We start from the raw sequence: 18750 nt of genomic DNA, 5'->3' as shown, positions 1-18750 counted from the left end.
TCCCAAACCCCAAACTGAAAATGAACCAAATGGAAGCTAACACTTCATGAGATAAGAACTATTAAATGAAAATCAAAACAAATTGTAAGGTATGTCATGGCAAAAAGAACTAACCTAAAAAAATATTGAAGAGAAATTATTTAAGAATCATTAAACCACCTGAAATTATGACTAAAATAGATTTTAAACATCATATTTCAAGAAATCCTGAAAGTTTCCAGATAGATCTCTTAGCACCAGAGGAAAACTATGTATATGTGTGTGTGTGTATATGAAAATACATTTGTATGTGCTACAAGCAGCCAGAGAGAAAGAATTCAAGTACTGAAGAGTAACAATTAGAATAATTTATAACTTAGCAATCAATTCCATGAAGAAGTATAGAGTTTGGAATGCAATATTCCAGAAAACAAAGAATATATGTTTATAACTAAGAAACCTTGACAAAACTGAAAATAATACTTTGGAGGAAAAAAAAAGATCTTTAATGAAATAGAGGCTTACCAAGAATTATTAATGAAAAAAATCAGAATTTCATAGAACCTTTCAAGTGCAAACACAAGAGAGAAACATAAAAAGGTAAACACAAGTAGGCAATCATAGGGGACTAAAAAAGAGATGAATTGTTTACATTCTAATTTGGTATGATGCATATGTCCCTTTAGAACTCTATCATCATCAGGGCTCATAGAAGGATTCTAATTAGACAGAAGGCTTGGGAGTAGTTCTGTTACGTGTGATATTCTTTTAAAAAAGAATGGAAAGAGAGGGAAAGACAAATATGCTGGGGAGGAAGAAGGAGAAGGATGGAGGAAATTATCTTAGGGGCAGCTAGGTGGCTCAGTGGATAGAGCACCAGCCCTGAAGTCAGGAGGACCTGAGTTCAAATCCAGCCTCAGATCAAACACTTGACATGTACTAGCCGTGTGACCCTAGGCAAGTCACTTAACCCCAATTGCCTAAAAAACAAAACAAAACAAAACAAAGAAATTATCTCACACCTGGGGTCTGCAAGTAGAACTCTGCACAACAAGGAGGAAGAGATGGGAACAGTGTACATTACCTAAATCTCACTCTCATGTGAACCTGTCAGAAGAGGGAAGAATACAAACACACACACACACACACACACACACAATATTTGCTACATCAGTACATTTTACTCCACAAGGTAACAGGAGGGAAAGGGGAGAAAGGAAGAAAAGAATAAGAGGGAGGGTAGATTAAAGGAGGAATTAGTCCTAAGTAAAACAAACTCCAATTCAGCATATACAAAACTATTTGTAGCAGTTTTATTTTTCCCCCATGGCAAAGAATTCGAATCTGAAACTGCTATTCATCAATAGGGAAGAACAAATTATGGTATAAAATTATGATATAGTACTCTTGTACTATAAGAAATGATGAAGGGATTGGTTTCAAAGAAACCTAGGAAGACTTTTATGATCTGACAGAAAGTAAAGTGAGCAATTCCAGGACAATTAAAATAATAATAACAAATTGTAAAAAAAAAATTTTTTGAGCGACTTAGGAGCTCTCTGATAAATGAAATGACCAAACATGATTCCAGAATGTCCATGATAAGATTTCCCTTGATAGAGAAGTGATGGACTCAGAGTATAGACTCAGACTTTTTTTGAGTGGGTGGGGTAGAGGAGGCATGGCCAATACAGCAATTTTTTTGTCTGACTACACATATTTGTAATGGGTTCAGATTTTCATTCCCCGGGGAGGAAGGGGGCAGAGGGGAAAGAGACAAGGTGGGTTTGTGTTGATTGAAAAAAATAAAATTGCTTTGCTCTTTCTGTCATAGGTTTAGATATGTTCTTATCTAGGTGTATGGGAATAAAATCAGGTATATTCTATTGCCTGCATGTTTTAGTCCATATTGTTTCCAAATGGTTATTTATGCTTTCTAAGAAAAGATAAAATGCTTTTCAAATACATTTCCTTCCTTCAACTACTTGGTCTCTATCCCGAACCTGTCATAGACATGGATCTTGAAAAGCTCTGTACTTATTTATAATGAAGAAAAGGATCACTAGATTAGAAACAATTCAACAAATTCAACTCAATCAATATTCTCTGCACTCTGCTAGCCACTGAAGGGGATCAAAAGATTAGATAAGTTATAGGCTTTGGCTTAGGGCACCTGGGTGACACAGTGAATAGAGTGCCAGGCCTGGAGTCAGGAAGACTCATCTTCGTGAGTTCAAATCCAGCCTCAGACACTTACTAGCTGTGTGACCCTGGACAAGTCACTTAACCGAGTTGCCTCATTTCCAAGTTTGCCTCATTTCCTCATCTGTAAAATGAGCTGGAGAAGGACATGACATGACCACTCCAGTATCTCTGCCAAGAAAAACCTGAATGGGGTCACAAAGAGGAGTACATGGCTGAAAATGACTGAACAACAAAAACAAAAACTTGGCCTCCTGGAGTTTATAGTCCAGTAAAGGACATAATTCATATAGAAAGAGCTATAATATAGAATAATATGGGATGATTGTATAAGATCTATGCTTAAAGAAGTTCCAAATGAGGGTCCTTGTTTCCACTGTGGCCTCCATATTAACACAGTGAAAAACATGAGAAGACACAGGACTGTTGTCAATGCCTATTGTCAACGGTGTGGGCAAGTCAGAATTTTGGATTTAGAGTCATTTAGTCCAAATCATTTATTTTACTGATGAATCAACCAAAACCCAAAGAGGCTGTTAGTTGCCCCATGTCATATAGTCAGCCAGTGACATAGTCAGGACTTGAGTCCACTACCCCTGGGTACTAGTCACATACTTTTTCACTAAATGATGCTCCTACGCACTAGAAAACATTTACTCCCCCTCTCTGCAGAGGACTCATTCCTGAGTCCATTACATACAGTTAATGGACAGCCAGGGGAAAAAAGTGTTGATTAGTCAAGCAAGGTCTTCTTTTAGATAAGGTTTTTTTTTTAGGAGTATCAGAAATATATAATAGCCAATTAATTTTCCCTTCAAAGCAACAATTTTTTGACTGATTATACTGTTTGACTAGATAAATCAGTTTCTTTTCTGTTTTCCAGCTTATTAAATCAAAAGACAATTATGATAATTCTGATAGTATTTAACAAGAATGAAATTTCAGTCAAGTTGTGTAAATAATGAAAGCATTTCTATTAAATTAAAATTTATGGTCATTAATTATAGAATCTAGAGGAAAACTTTCTAAGACATACCACCAAGGGTATGCTGGAGTTACCTTAAGCTAGTGATGGCTAAATTTTCAGTGTGAACACTTACATGTTGGCAATCAGCAAATGCTAAAAATCAGGGTGGGATTTATTGTTTTATTGATAGTCTAGACTTAAGAAAGTGATAGCAAAAATGTTAATAATGGTGATTAAACTTAAAAGTATCTTGTGGGTACATTTTTTTCTGGAAAACCAAATGTTAAATATTTAACAGTACAACCCTGAATAAAACTCAGACTAATGTTTTGAAATTAAACATATTCTCACATGACTTATGGACATGTGTTTTCTTTTATAATTTACATTTAGTATAATATACATTTAAAATATAAAGATAATAAGACAGCTAGGTGGCACAGTGGATAGAGTGCCAATCCTAGAGTCATGAGTATGCATCTTTCTGAGTTCAAATATGACCTCAGACACTTAGTAGCTGTGTGACTCTGGGCAAGTCGCTTAACCTTCTTTGCCTCAGTTTCTTTATTTGTAAAATGACCTGGGATAGGAAATGGTGAACCACTCCATCATCTTTGCCAAGAAAACCTCAAATGGGATCTTTAAGAAACAGACACAAATGAAAATAACAACAACAAATAATGATCACAGGAAAAGTCATATGCATGTATAGATGTGGTCATGTCTTCCCTCTACTCAGAATCTTTTAATGGCTCCCTATTGTTAACTGAATCAAAATAAAATTATTTAGTCTGATTTTCAAGGTCTTATAGGTTTTTTTTAATATTTCCGGTCAGCTTGCAAAAATCTGAAATTCACATTGAAAAGGGGGAATAGCTTCTCTCTGTTCCATTTCTCATTGTCTGATTATCAGTATGAAGCATTTTTTGCATGACTATTATCCTTTTTAATGATGGGGAAAAAAGTAAAGATCAGATCACTTTTATAGTTTGAAGTTCAGAATTTCAGATGTTTTGGGACAGTATTTTTGGTAGGATATTGTCAATTTCTTTAAGAAAACTTGGAAAGGGGCTTCTATCCCATTAGCTGGCATAACATTATAGATCTAGGCCAAAGATCAAGAGTTCTCCCTGGAGTTCTCTCTTCAGTGTACGTGCTCAATGTGCCATTCAAATAGGCCCATTGTTGTTCTTCCCTTTTTCTTTCTCAGAGAAAATGGTTTTGATCAGTTCAAATGACCACTCTTTCCTAAGTCACAAAGCTAGCAATATAGGTATAACTTTACCTTTGTTAATGCCATGAAAGTACCATACGCTCACCTAGACTTCAAGAAGAATTGGTCCTTGTGGATTTAGTTCAGACCAAAGATTAAAAAGAAAAATACCAGTTGGAGTCTTTCCCTCTCTCTTCCTTCCTTTTTAACATATTAGGACAAGAAAAATCAATAGTGTGGAGGGCAGGCAGTATGGAATTATAACTCTTCAGCCTCCTTTTACTGTATGCAAGATGAAATTTGACCTCTATACATCTACTCTGCAATTTCCCATGGTTAATCATTGATTCATTGTGTTGGGCACCTTCCCTACCCTGCTCACTGTGATCTCTATCTTTGGAACGGCTGTTGTTTTTTAACTAAGTTGGTTTAAGTGAATAATCGGAAAACGAATTGCTGGCTAATATTTTCTGAAGATGAACTGAAGATTAACTTCAGCATTCTAGGGCTGTGGTATGTAGGCATGATATACACAACATTTGTGCACATGTGGGTGTGAGTGGATATGCAGATGAACTCTAGTCCAGGATGCTTCAGGTGTATTAGGACCAATGTGAACCTGTCATCCTTTTAATAACAAGTGCACAGATCCTCTGTTCTTTGGCTGCAGCACTATTCTCTTGTATTGTTTATGTGCAATGTTAAAGTTGTTCTTTCTCAGAGATGAAGAACTATACCCACCCTTTCAGGTTTGGTTTTAGTATATCATTTATCTTTTTCCTCTACTTGTCACAGTTCTTTAGAGTGGTCACTTCTGTCTGTTATTTTTATCCACCTATCTCACATACTTAAACCCCGTGAAAGGCTTTGATGCTGGCAAACAATCTACTCCAGGCAACTTAACTTTGTGATGGAATGGATGGAAGCAGGGATCAGTCAGCTCTTATGGATAAAGCCCATGTGCTAACTACACTAGCCCAGTCATTTGGTCAGGTTTGTAGTTGATTCTGGTCACTGTAATTTATTCATAGAGTCTATTCTCTATTTAACAACTCTTTCTTCCCAATGATTCCATTCCAACTGATTAAATTCAAGAAAGAAATTTAGCAATGGTGAAGGCACTATGCTAGGTGAATAGCATACTAGGATGAGAAGTGACAAAGTCTGTGTCCTAAAAGAACTTACATTCTAATAAGGCACTTGCATGGATTCTGCTACAAGACAGATTGTGGCAAGAACAAAAAGAAGAACCAAAGTTACATCAACATTTTATATAATACTTTAAGATGAATAAAATGTTTTATATACATTAATAATAATGCAATATCTCATTTGGTCAACTCAGCAGCCTTGTCATTATTATTTCCTATTATCCAAGTGAAGATATTAAGGCTCAGAGAGATTTACTAATTTGCCAGTTTTCTGTAACTAGCAAAATTCTAAGACAAGATTTAAACCTAGTCTTTCTATGTACAAATCCAACACTCTGACCAAGAAGTTTGAAGATAGAGAAATCACTTTGACCTATACAGTCTGGGAGAAGTGTCAAAGAAGGTTTCCTGAGCAAAGTACTGAGCTTAGCTTTGACAGGATGAAAGAATTTTAACAAGCAGTGATGTGGAAGAAGTTTATAAGGAATGTCTGCACATTTCCCGACTAAATAAAGGTGGAGATTCAGTTGGACTGGAAGGTGGAGTGCACACTAGGGAGTAATGTGAAATAGGTCTTGAAAGGAAGACTGGAATCTGATTATAGAAAGTCTTAATTGACCGGTTTATATTTGTCCTATAGACATCGGGGAGCCATAGAAGGCTTTTGAGCAGGACAGTAATGTGGCCACATTCATCCAAAATGTTATTTTGATCAGGTGGATTATAGAGAGCACAGACTCAAAATGAGGAGAGTGGTTCATAAACTATTACAACAGTCCAGATGAGAAGAGATATGAGTCTGAATTAGGATAATAGCGGTGTGAGTGGAGGGGAGGGGATAGATGGGGTTAAAAATGCCTGACTCTAGAGTCTATTACCTCTAGAATCTAATATAAACTCCATTAGTCTGTGAGCACCTTGAGGTCAGGGATGGTTTCTTGCCCCTCTTTGTATCCCCAGGGCTTAGCACAGTGCCTGGCACATAATAGGTGCTTAATAAATGTTTATTGACTGACTGGCTTTGCTTGGTACTTAAAGACCTTCATAATGTGGCTGCAACATACTGAACATTAATTCCCTTCACATGTTTTATTGTTCATTCATCGTAGATTTCTTCTTCTTCCTCATACACAAGGCACTCTACTTTTTACCTCAGTGCCTTTGGACATTGCCCGTGCCTGGAACACACTCCTCTTCACCTCCTTTTAGAATCCCTAGCTTCCCTTAAGACTCAGTTCAAATAACACCTGCTAGAGAAGCCTGTCTTAGATCCCAGATGCTACTGTCTTTCTCCTCAAAATCACCTGTGATTTATTTTTCATATGTTCAGATATATCTAGAATACAAACTCCTTGTGGACAGGGTCTGCTTCACTTTTGTCTGTGTGCTACTTGACATCTAACACAGTACCTGGTATAGAATAGACACTTAATAAATGCTCACTAAATAGAAGCTAGGTGGACAGTGGATAGAGTGCCAGGCCTGGAATCAGGAGGACCTAAGTTCAAATCTGGACTCAGACACTTACTAGCTACGTGACCCCGGGCAAGTCACTTACCCTTGTTTGCCTCAGATTCCTGTAAAATGAGCTGGCAATGGAAATGGCAAATCCCACCCGTATCTTTGCCAAGAAAACCCCAAATGGGGTCACAGAGACTTGGATATGACTGAAATGTCTTAATAACAAAAATGATCATATATGTCTTTGAATAGTGAGAAGGGGAATTGTTAAATATGACCATGAGGATTCATAGAAATAGGAAAAGTAGGAGAACGGACAGGTTTATGTAGTATGATGATGAACACAGTCTTGGACATGTTGAGTTGGAGCTACCAAGGTGACATCTGGGTGAATATATTTAGCAGACAGTGGGGAACGTGGTATTGAATCCCAAAGGAGAGACTGGAGTTGCATATATAGTCTTGAGAGCCATCTGAACATATGGGATAGTTGAAGCCATGGAGTTAAGAGGCTGCCAAGGAGAGAAGGAAGATGAGGGCAGAGCCTTGGAGGATATCTACGCTTAGGGAACGGAGGAAGAAAATGAACTAGAGAAGGCTACCAAGAAACAGAGTGACAAGGCACAAGAACCAGAAGAGGAGAGTTTCATGGAGAGCAGAGAGGTCATTAAGAAAGAGGAGTATATTAAGAGTGCCAAATGCCAGAGAAAAATCCCAAGATGGCGATGATTCAGAAAGGATAATCATATTTCTCAACGAACATTTCATGGCTGACCTTGGTGAAGTGAAGAGGGCAAATGATAAGCTTGGTCACAGGGTTGTGTGTAATTAGGAAGTGGGAACAGCAAGTGTAGATTACCATTTCTAGAAATTCAGCAGTAAAGGGAAAGGAGAAACAAATATGGATGTTAGCTGCAATGGCTTATAGGTCCCGGGACAGATTTGTTTTTAGGACCGGACAAACCTGAGCATGTTTCCAGCTTTGGGAGAGAAAATATCAGCAGAAAGATGTGAAGATGAAGAGCACCAAACTACTGGAGACATTGTGCCAATGAATATAGTTCTGAGGAGGTGATCCAAAGTGGACAATCAGAATGTGAAAGGGATTTTATAAAATGCTAGATTTTTAATTTTTTATTTTCTAGGATTGGAATTTTTTGAATGCATGTCCTCAGAGATAAACACATAGTAGGTATTTAATAACGTTTGTTGAATTTATTTTGTTGGTTGAGAAGCATGTTATAAGTTTAATGTATATACCCTGTCATGTCAAATTGTCATTGAGAAGGATGAAACATGGAGACTTATTTAAACTTAAGAATTCTCTCTCTCTCTTTCCATATATATAATGCACGTATGTATGTATGTATACATACACATACATAAACATTTTGTTGTTGTTGTTGAGTCATTTCAATCATGTCCTACCCTTTGTGATCCTTTTTGGGGTTTTCTTGGTAAAGATACTGGAGTGGTTTGCCATTTCCCTCTCCCAGCTCATTTTACAGATGAGGAAACAGAGGTAAGTAGTGTCTTGCCCAGGGTCACACAGCTAGTAAGTGTCTGAGGCCACATTTGAACTCAGGAAGATAAGGCTTCCTGACACCATGCCCAGTATTCTATCCACTGTGCTACTTAACTGCCCCCATGGGATAATACAGTAAAGCACTTAGCACAGTTAATAAACATTAATTAAGTGGCTACTATTTGTCATACCCTATATTAAGCACTATGGAGACAAAACAAGGTAAAAGAGTCCCCATCTTGAAGGAGTTCAAAATCTAATGGGGCAGACAGCAAACAAATAAATACAAAACAAAACAAAACAAAACAAAACAAAACAAAACAAAAAAGCTCTATTTAGGAAATACATGAAATAATTTTTAAGAGAAGGCACTAGGGGGCAGCTAGGTGGTGCAGTGGATAGAGCACTGGTCCTGGATTCAGGAGGACCTGAGTTCAAATGTGACCTCAGACACATAACACTTACTAGCTGTGTGACCCTGGACAAATCACTTAACCCCATTGCCTAAATGCCCGCCCCCCCCTTCCAAAAAAAGAGAAGACACTAAAATTAAAAGGGATAAGGAAATGCTTCCTATGACATATAGTATTTAACTGGCACATAGTAGATGTTTAATAAATGCCTGTCCTTTCCCCCTTCACTAGGTCAGTGCTACTTCCACTTTGCCATCCTGTATTTCATTTCTATATACCACACATATACATAAACATTCATCAAAAGCATTCACTCATTTAGCAAACATTTAATGAAGGCTTCCCATGTGAAAAAAACAAAACAAAACAAAAGCCTGTGCCAGGTGTGTTAAGTGCACACCATGCTAAGTGCTGAGGAAGATAAAAAGATTAGATGTGACCTGGTACAAGTCCTGCTGAAACTTCCAATATAGCAGAAGATAAAGACAAAAACACACCCAACTATAATGGATAATATCACATGCAAGTGCCTTAGAGAATGGCAACAACAAGCACAACAAAACTGCTACGTTCGATCAGTATGGAGGACTTTGAATGCTGAGCATATTTTAATCCATTAATAATATTCTGGGAGTAGCTGCAGGCCTGCATCATTCGAGGCTGGTTGGAGGTGCCTGATGAAAAGTTTCTTGAAGAGTTGTTTACTTGTTTCCTTTGTTGCTGCTTGTAACATAGTTAGAAAGGGCAGTTTTGATGTTGCAAATTTCCTTGCTAAGAAAAACAACTCCTGATGAGGGAGGTATCAATATGAGCAACCGAAAGGTGCAATCTGTGTTCTCCGGAAAATATACTTTAGGGAAGAAGAGTAACATTTAGCCCACATTGCACTTTTGCAATCATGTAGAAATAACTGTAGGAGGCTAGTGGCTTTTTTTTTTTGCCTTTGCAATAATGTAGGTTTGAGAAATAAGCTTTGAGTAACAAATGATTTCACTTTGTCTGGTTAATTATTATTGGCGGTTTATTGATTGATATTGTGCCCCTCTGACTATCAGGAAGCTGAATAGAGAGAAAAAAAACAAAAAAACAAAAACAACTCCCTTACATTTTCTGGGAATTGATAGTGACCTGTACAATGAAATGTTTTAAGCTTAACCTTGGACTTACTAAGGAGTGAATGCATGCAGGTGATGTTCAGGTGTGTAGGCAGGCAGGCATTCCATGCATCAGGAGGTAAATGGGAGTTTGTTCTATATTTGGAAATAATACAAGATTCCAAAGGCAGCAGGCCCCATATGAGAAATAAACAGAAATTAAATTAGATAAATATGATGAAACTATTGAATGAATTATTTTACATTAAATGAATAGCTTACATCAAATCTTTGGGGTTCCAGGTTACCTTTCTATTTTGACGGTGATTGTATAATAAGGAATACTAGTCAGCTGGGTGCAAAGAACAGAGAAGAGAGGAGCCTGCTAGACAGTTACTAGAAAATGTTTCCAAATTGTATTTCTTTATTAAAGATATGTCATGGCCTTCCCCCCTCCAGGCTGTGGAGAGGTAACATTCTACTTTAGTTGTCACATCATTCACCATTTACTGTAGCTCAATGATAATTGATCCCAAAGCTGGAGAATTTTCCTCAACAGGATACAATCCATGGTTTGATTTTTTTTTAAAGTCAGATGAAATAAGTCTGGGAAAAAAATTTCTAGAAAGTGTTTCAGATGATAAGGCACCTTCCTAAAATATACCTGGATCAGAATTAAAGGTAACAGTGATCCAGAGTTCACTAGACAAGAGATGTGCAGTGTTCTAAGTAGACCTTCACATAACAGACATGATGCCTTGTGCAGGAGAGCAAGGACACCTACACCTTAAAAAGAGATGGACTAGTTATCTGGCAAAAGTCAGGGAAAAATGAGGGGTGAGATCTCTTGTATTACATTAATATCCACTAAATATTTTCAACTTCAGAAGATAGGCTTCAGGGCATTGAATGTCTTCTCTACAGACAATTTACCAAAAGAAATGGACAATGATAGCATTGAACAAAGAGTGTGGATGAGATGCAATTTGCATCCACTAAAGCGAAGACCCATACTAACAAAGCCATGAATCCAAAGAAGCGTTGAAGCTTAAATGATAGCATCCCTTAGAGATTATTCTAGTCTACTCCCTTGAGTGCATAGATAGGGAAACTGAGGCCCAGAGAGTTGAAATGCCTTGTCCACAGACACATAAGTAGTAAGAGTCAGAGCCAAGATTCCAACCAAGTCCTCCCATCCTAAATCCAGCATCTTTTCCACTGAAGCAGGCTTGCTCCTTAATGTAGCGTTTGTCAACATGTGCAAAGTGAAATGGAAATCTAAGGAAAATATCTAGATAACTAAGGCTTAAAATAAATCCCATAACATTTTTACTTAGAACAATTGGAACCTGTGGGGAGGAGGGAAACAGAGAGAGTAGACTGGGGTGAACCTTTCTTTTGCAGATTGTCATCTTAGATATCTGCTTCACTTTTTATAAGTTGACATCACTTAAGAAACTAATAATCTTTGTACAGTGATTGATTCCTTTCTAAATTGTGGTTTGTCCATCAGGTTGATATGCAATCCTTCCCTCCCCCCCAACATTTCCCCTCCAAAAAAGGAACATACTTTGTCATGTTAAAAAATTTAACCAAAAAAAAACAAATAAAAACAAAATTTAAAATAGTCGAGTTATGGAACAGGTAGGTAGAGCAGTGGATAGAGGGCCTGAAGTCAGGAATGCTCATCTTCCTGAGTTCAAACCTGGCCTTAGATACTTACTAACTATGGGCAAGTCACTTTGCCTCAGTTTCCTCATCTGTAAAATGAGCTGTAGAAGGAAATTACAAACCACTCCAGTATTTTTCCCAAGAAAACCCAAAATAGGGTCATGAACAGTTGGACATGACTGAAAAATGACTAAAACAATGTTCACTAGATTATAATTCATAGAATCTGAAATTTAGAATTGGGAGGGAACTTAGAAGTCATCTATCTAATTTTATAGATGAGGCATGTCAGGTACAGATATTTTAACCTTGGGGTTAAATCTGGGGGAATAGAGAAACATTTCATTCCACTCCTTTTTTTTTTTCTTAATCTGAGATAAATGAGACTTTAAGAATCCAATGTTGGATGCTACCTTACGTCTGGTATATAAGATGAAGACTAAATGTATGAGGACATGAGAAACAATATGGGGTAATGAATAGGGAACTGGTCTTAGAGTCAGAAAGACAAAGTTCAAGTCCTAATGTTTACACCTATGGGCTGTGTAACCTTGGGCAAGTCAATGGCCCATGCAACTCCTGAGCAAAAGATTATCTGGAATGATAGAGGGATTTTCCTCACAGGGAGTTTCCTGCAAGAGTGATACAGAATGCTATCTTTGCAGAAAGCACTGGTGATACATAGTGATCTGTAGAGCCAAGGACTTCCATTTAATAGAAACTTTGTTATAGGCAAATTCAATGGACCTGGGCTCTAGTTGTAGCAAATTAGCTCTGAAACCTTAGGCAAATCGTCTCATATTTCTAGGATCTAGCTCCTTCCTCGTGTGTAAAATGGAACATGCTATCTAGATACTATTTTAAACTCTTCTCAATTTATAAAATTTTTCAATTGAATCTATTTATTATCTCCATCAGTGAAGTGAAAAGCGTATGAGGGCAAGTGTGAGATCATAACCTCCAGAACATAATTTGGTCTAAGGCCAGCAACAGCAATAGCTAGCATTTATAGATCTGTTTAAGATTTGCCACGTATACTACTTGTATTACCTCACAACAACCTGGGGAAGAAGGAGATATTATTAGCCCCATTTTTCCATTGATGAAAGTAAGACAAGCTAAATGACTTGTGCAGGGTCACATAGCCAGTAAGCATCTGAGGAAGGATTTGAATTTAGTTTCCAAATTTAGTTCTCCAAATCTAGTATTCTATTCATTGTGCAATCTGCCAAGTAAGAGATGAGGTGATCTCTCTACAAACAATGCTCCCATTTCTGGCTGAGTCTTTAAGATGAAGGAGTCTCAGTAGGTAACCACTGACTATACCTGAGTGAAGTCACAGGGAAATCTTTGAGTGTTCCACGGTACTTTGAAGTGGGAAACCCTGTTTGGAGTAGATATGGTTGATTCATAGGCTATATGTGCTAACAGTAAGTTTTGGCTACTTTCTAAGATTTGCTCCTACCTCATTGATTTGACCAGAGGCTTTGGTATCCAACCATGTCAGAAGCAACTTTTCCCACTCAATCCGATCAGGATCCCAAAGAGACCTGAGTGAAAGAAAATTCAATTCATCATTGACCCTGTAAATAGGAAGGTTGGTGTTTCTTCATGGGGCCGTGGTCAACACAAATAAACCCCATCTCATCACTCTCATTAAAATAATTTTAAAAAAAAAGACCAAAGTAAGAAAGTCAGGAAAGTTACCAACCTTGAATGATAATGTTAAAAACATATCAACATTATGCAAAAATAATTTTCAGAGAGACAAGGAAGAAAAATAAAAGTTAAAGAGATTTTTGTAGATGGTTTTAAGTGCTTAAGGGTAATTGTTGGAGGCTTAACTCTGATCTGATAATTATATGGTAGGGGAAACCCTGGCAAAATTTTTGATTTGGTGAAACATTTTGAAACATTATTTAAAAGGAGGATATAAAGACCCAGCTCACACTATGAAAAGATACCTTTTCTGCCTAATTGCAGAAACACCTTCCAGCTCTGCACTTTTAATTTAGGTATATCTCAAATAGGAAAATGATATGATGTATTCTTATATTGCTGGAAGTCATTTTTTTCCTTTTAAATTCCAGAATTTCTCTACATTATCATAGTCTTCTGTATTCAGAGGAATGTAATGGAGCTTACCATGTGTAAAAAGCCTTGTAGCTCAAAAGACCAATACATAATCACTATTCTTATCCACACTTGTCTTGATTTACAGTTACTGCCTCTGTTTGCAAAACTTGCTTTAGCTTGAGATATTCCTCTATCTCACTATTCCAAAGGGACATGGAGAAGTGGTATGGATGAGACCATTCTAACTATCCTTTGGTAATGCAGATGTGAATCCCACACTGGCAATGGTAAACAAATGCCCTCAGCTGCTATACCTTCAGGTGAGACCATTAATACACGAAGCCTACATCACAGAGGCAACATTTATACCTAGGAAAGATAAATTGACTGGATGCACCTTTTTAAGCGGTCCCTTGTAATTTATCTTATGGTTCCTATTGCAATATTTTTAAATATTTTTTTTCATGATGCAAAGAATATTAGGCCAAGTCAAGGGACCTGAATTCTAGATCTGGACGTTCCAATAACTAGCTTTGTGCTTGAGCAAATTACTTCACCTCTCCGGACCTCAGTTTACTCACCAGTAAAATAAGGGGGTTTGGATTAGATGATATTTATGGTCTCTCCAAATAGAGATAACATGGCTATGCGGCACGGTGGATTGAGTGTACTGATCTTAGAGTTGGGCAGATCTACGTTTGAATCATTTCTGATACTTGACTGTGTAACCATTGAAAAGTAATTTAATATCTCTGATCTTTGATTTCCTTATCTGCAAAAATGGAGATTATATCTGATGTATCTACTTCACAGGTTCCTTGCAGCTCAAAAGAAATTACATATATATACAAAGTTCTTATAAGCCCTACCACATTATATAAATGACAGTTATTATTATCATGCATGAGTTTGTTTTAAAGTTATCTGCTCATGTGTTATACAACCCTACGAGACTCTAGCTCTCTGAGAACATGGACCATGTTTTATTTAAGTTATATCTTTCTCCTTACACTACGCACAATAGTCTCTTGAATTAGGTTTATGACAGGTATTATGCCCTAGAGTAGTTAATCTGCTATTGTTAGTAATAGTATTATTATTCTAGCACTAGCATTTCATAACTCTATGAAAAATAATATAGACTGAAAACTGAAATAGATATTAGGATTTATTGACTCCAAGGTAAAAAGGGATGGGGCATAATCAAAGTTTGACAGCATAAGAAATTAGATGGATAAACAGATCGATCAGTCTATGCCTATAGACGTCTATCTATTTATCTATCTATCTATCTATCTATCTAATCTGTTTATCATTATTAATTAAAGGACAATGGGGTGGTTAGTTTAGATAACAGCAAGGAAAACTCATATAAAACTCTGGAAGAGTAACCAAACTATGAATAAAGGTTTAGAGTACTATTGCAGAAGATAACTATTTTCCCAGCGGCTTTTGGCTCAAACTTGAAATTTTGAATTTTACTTCAGGGCTAAAGAAGTAAAGACACTCCCAGGGTGGTCAGCCACTCTTGAAACTAAGCATGTTCCTATAGCATCATGGGAAGTTACATAACCTGTTTATGTAGAAGTAGTTTAAGTATAAAGTTGGTAAATATAGGCTTCATTTTCCTCATCAGCAAAATATGAGGACTGAGCTACATGAACTCTATGGTCTAATCTATTCCCAAGATTCTAGGATTCCATAGCATTATTTTATCATGCTTTCCTAGTTGCTTCATTTATTTACTTTTTGTTTCCTTTTTTCTTCTGGTTTAGATTGATGCTACATGATGTGTATCAGACTGATATAAGGAAAGTCTTTGAGAGATGTATAACCAGGAAGGAAATGTCTATTCTGTCTGCCCTTAGTTCATGGTGGCACAATGTAGCCTCTGTGGAAAATTTCCCTATGGTAAATGGTAACTTTTCTTGGGAGTGCCTATTTTAACAGATCAACTCTTAAGTTTAACCGAAGAAGCAGGGATTTCTCCTCTGAAGATGACATCCTGTACATTCCCAGCCTTTCCATCATTCTCTTCTCCAATTGTATCCCTCCCCCATTGTACTTACTGCATTACAGTGTTGTAATGTATTCAAATGCATGGCTATTTTGACTACACTGTGAGGAAATACAAACTATAAACAAATAAAGCATATTATAGGTACACAGCATCTTACTCAATTAGCTTGGACAGGTTAAAAGCACTCCCTTTTCAGCTCCCTAGATACCAGGGAAATTCTGGTCAAAGATGCTACATTAATAGAATCATAGATTAGGATTGGAAGTGGTCTTAGAAATTGTCACCCAACCCCTTCATCTTACAAATGAGAAAACTGAGGCCCAGAAACATAAAGTCACAGGCAGTAAGCTCAGGCCCTTTTGTGTCTGAACCTCAGGTCCATTTATACATCTGCAGGTCAAAGTTGGTTTTCCTTGATGCCATCTCACCCTTCAATAGTCTTTGTCCCTTGCATTTTGCCCACAGAAATTTCTTGATGAATCTTTTCTTAAACACACCAGACATTGTTCAGCTCCTCTGAGCTGAGACTCTTATCATTATCATCTATGATATCCTAGGTTGCCTCTAGGCTTGTCTCTCATCTTTCTTCCTTTCTTCTGACCTAGTCTTTTTCTGGTGGGCTGATTCCCTAGTCCCTTCACTTTCAGCTATGTAATTCCACCCTGTTTTCTTATCCTTTCTTCTGTCTTTTTTTTAAGCCAAAAGACCTCCAAAAGCTCTATTTTTTTTTATCATCTTGATGCCCTTTTTACCCCCATTTGAATGGCACATAGTAATAATCTGCAAAGCAGCATTAGCTCTACTAAACACTCCAACACACACTCAGTCCTGGGATGTCCCAAAATTGTTCTTTTCCATAAAGCATATGAATACTTAACATGGGTGTTAAGATTTTATTATTTAGACGATTTTATTTTTTAAGGTGAACATTTATTGAGTACTCAATCATATTAGATATGATTTTACTTATCAAATTAAACTGAAACTATATTTAATTTTAAGAATTAACAACTATATTTAACTTTTAAAATACAAACAAAAATGAAAAGTGAAATATCATTTTAAAAGATATTAGGACATACCCAGGCACAGAGGGCTATGAATACTTAAACCTTCACAGTAGTTTCATCAGTTTGAGGTCCCTCCCCCCTTAAAAAATGAACCCCAGTAGTAAGCCTTTGCTAAGATTTTCAGTGCCAGTATATACTCTATGAAAGCAAGAAAACACACAAAAACAACCAACCAAAATGTATTCTGAAGCCTAAATTCCACACTGGATTTGAGATGTTCTCAAATAATCAGAAATATTCCTTGTGTTAATCCCTAACATAACTTGGAATCCTCTTTAGATCAAAAACAAAAACAAAAAATCTTTCTCATTAGAAATGAAATTCTGGTTTCATTAAACAAGAGAACCAAAATAAAGTGAGAAAACCTCTGTTCCTAAGATCTTCAAGAGGATCATAGCAAAACAAACAAAAAAACAAAAAAACAGGGATACAAATAATCATTGAGTAAACATAACCGGCATCCTGGAGAGAGCATATTATCTCCCCTAGTTTTTTGCTCACTCACATGTTTTCCTTCATTCCCAGAAGAATTGCTAAAACCAGTAATTAAGAACAATAAATACCACTGCTTTGCCTAGAGGGGAATCTGGGATTCAAGTTAAAATAATCTAAAATTTGAAATCTCTAATTAAAGGATACTATAATCTTACATTTCCCCAACCCTTTCTGTCATTGACTTTCTCTGATAGCCTGCATGTTGATTTCTCCATCTCAGTTAACCCATCTTGCACAAGTTTTCACAGGCCACAGTTGTGTCTCCATACTTAGTGTCTGAGACAATTATTTTGTTTTGTTTTGATTTTCAGGCCAGTTCTCTTCTTTTCTGCAAGTGTAATCAGGATAATAGGTCTTCCTGATGTCCAGTGATCTAAATTATTCCTAGACACAATCAAAAACACTTGAGAGTTTTGTGGTCCTGTGAACACCACAAATTGGCATGATTTCCCCCACTCATTACCTTATCGAATATGAAAGTTTCACAAGGATGTAAAACTCGATACAAATGAATAAAGCATTTTTACTATGTTTCCTCAAAACAAAACAAACAAAAGCAAGTGCATTTTAGAGAAATTAATCTTTAATAATATTTTTCAAAAGTTTAACATTTCCTTTAAAAGATTGTTTTTGTTAACATTAGGCAAGTGTAATCATTATTTTTTCTGACTGTGTTGTCCAAACAGGACTATCAAAATAGTCTAGTGGACTGAGCAATGATTTGGATTCACTTCCCAGGTCTGCCACTTACGTCCCTGGGACTAAGGTTTCTTGTCTATAAATTGAAGGGGTTGGACCAGATGACCTCATTCTCTGAATGTATGTTCCCAGCACCTAATCTATGGTTAGGTTTCTCATATAAGGAAGACCCTTTGGAAATTTGCTCCTTCTTCCTTTGTCCCTCCATTCCAATGATTCTCCAGGGAATATGCCTCCTGATATTTATAAATCCAGTGACAGGAAAGAACATTTTTCTCTGGGAACTCTGACTATACAATTTTGCATTACTGTGTTTCTTGATATCTTAGTTATGAGAAGCAACAAGAGGTCATGAAAAAAAAAATCACTGAACTAGAAATCAGGGGTCCTGAGTTCTAGTCTCAGCTCTACCAATAATGGTCTGGGTAATTTTGGACAGACTACTTAGCCTCTTTCTCTATACCTAATTTGCTTCATCTATAAAGTGAGAAAACGGGACAAGATCATTTCTAAGGTCCCTTTTGATCCTGAAGTTCATACTTTAAATGTGGATGAGACTATTACTATATAGATCCTTACTCCTTGTCAAGATATCATATCTCCCTGCCCCATATAAATCCAATTATATTCTAACAAGAAATGCACTCATTATGCCAGAAGAAAAACATAGAAAAATTTTTTTAATCACTATATATATTAATAGGACTAAATGTT

Source organism: Vombatus ursinus, unplaced genomic scaffold (assembly GCF_900497805.2).
Source record: "Vombatus ursinus unplaced genomic scaffold, bare-nosed wombat genome assembly UNPS02014781.1, whole genome shotgun sequence".
NCBI lineage: Eukaryota > Metazoa > Chordata > Mammalia > Diprotodontia > Vombatidae > Vombatus > Vombatus ursinus.
This window is presented reverse-complemented; position numbering follows the sequence as displayed.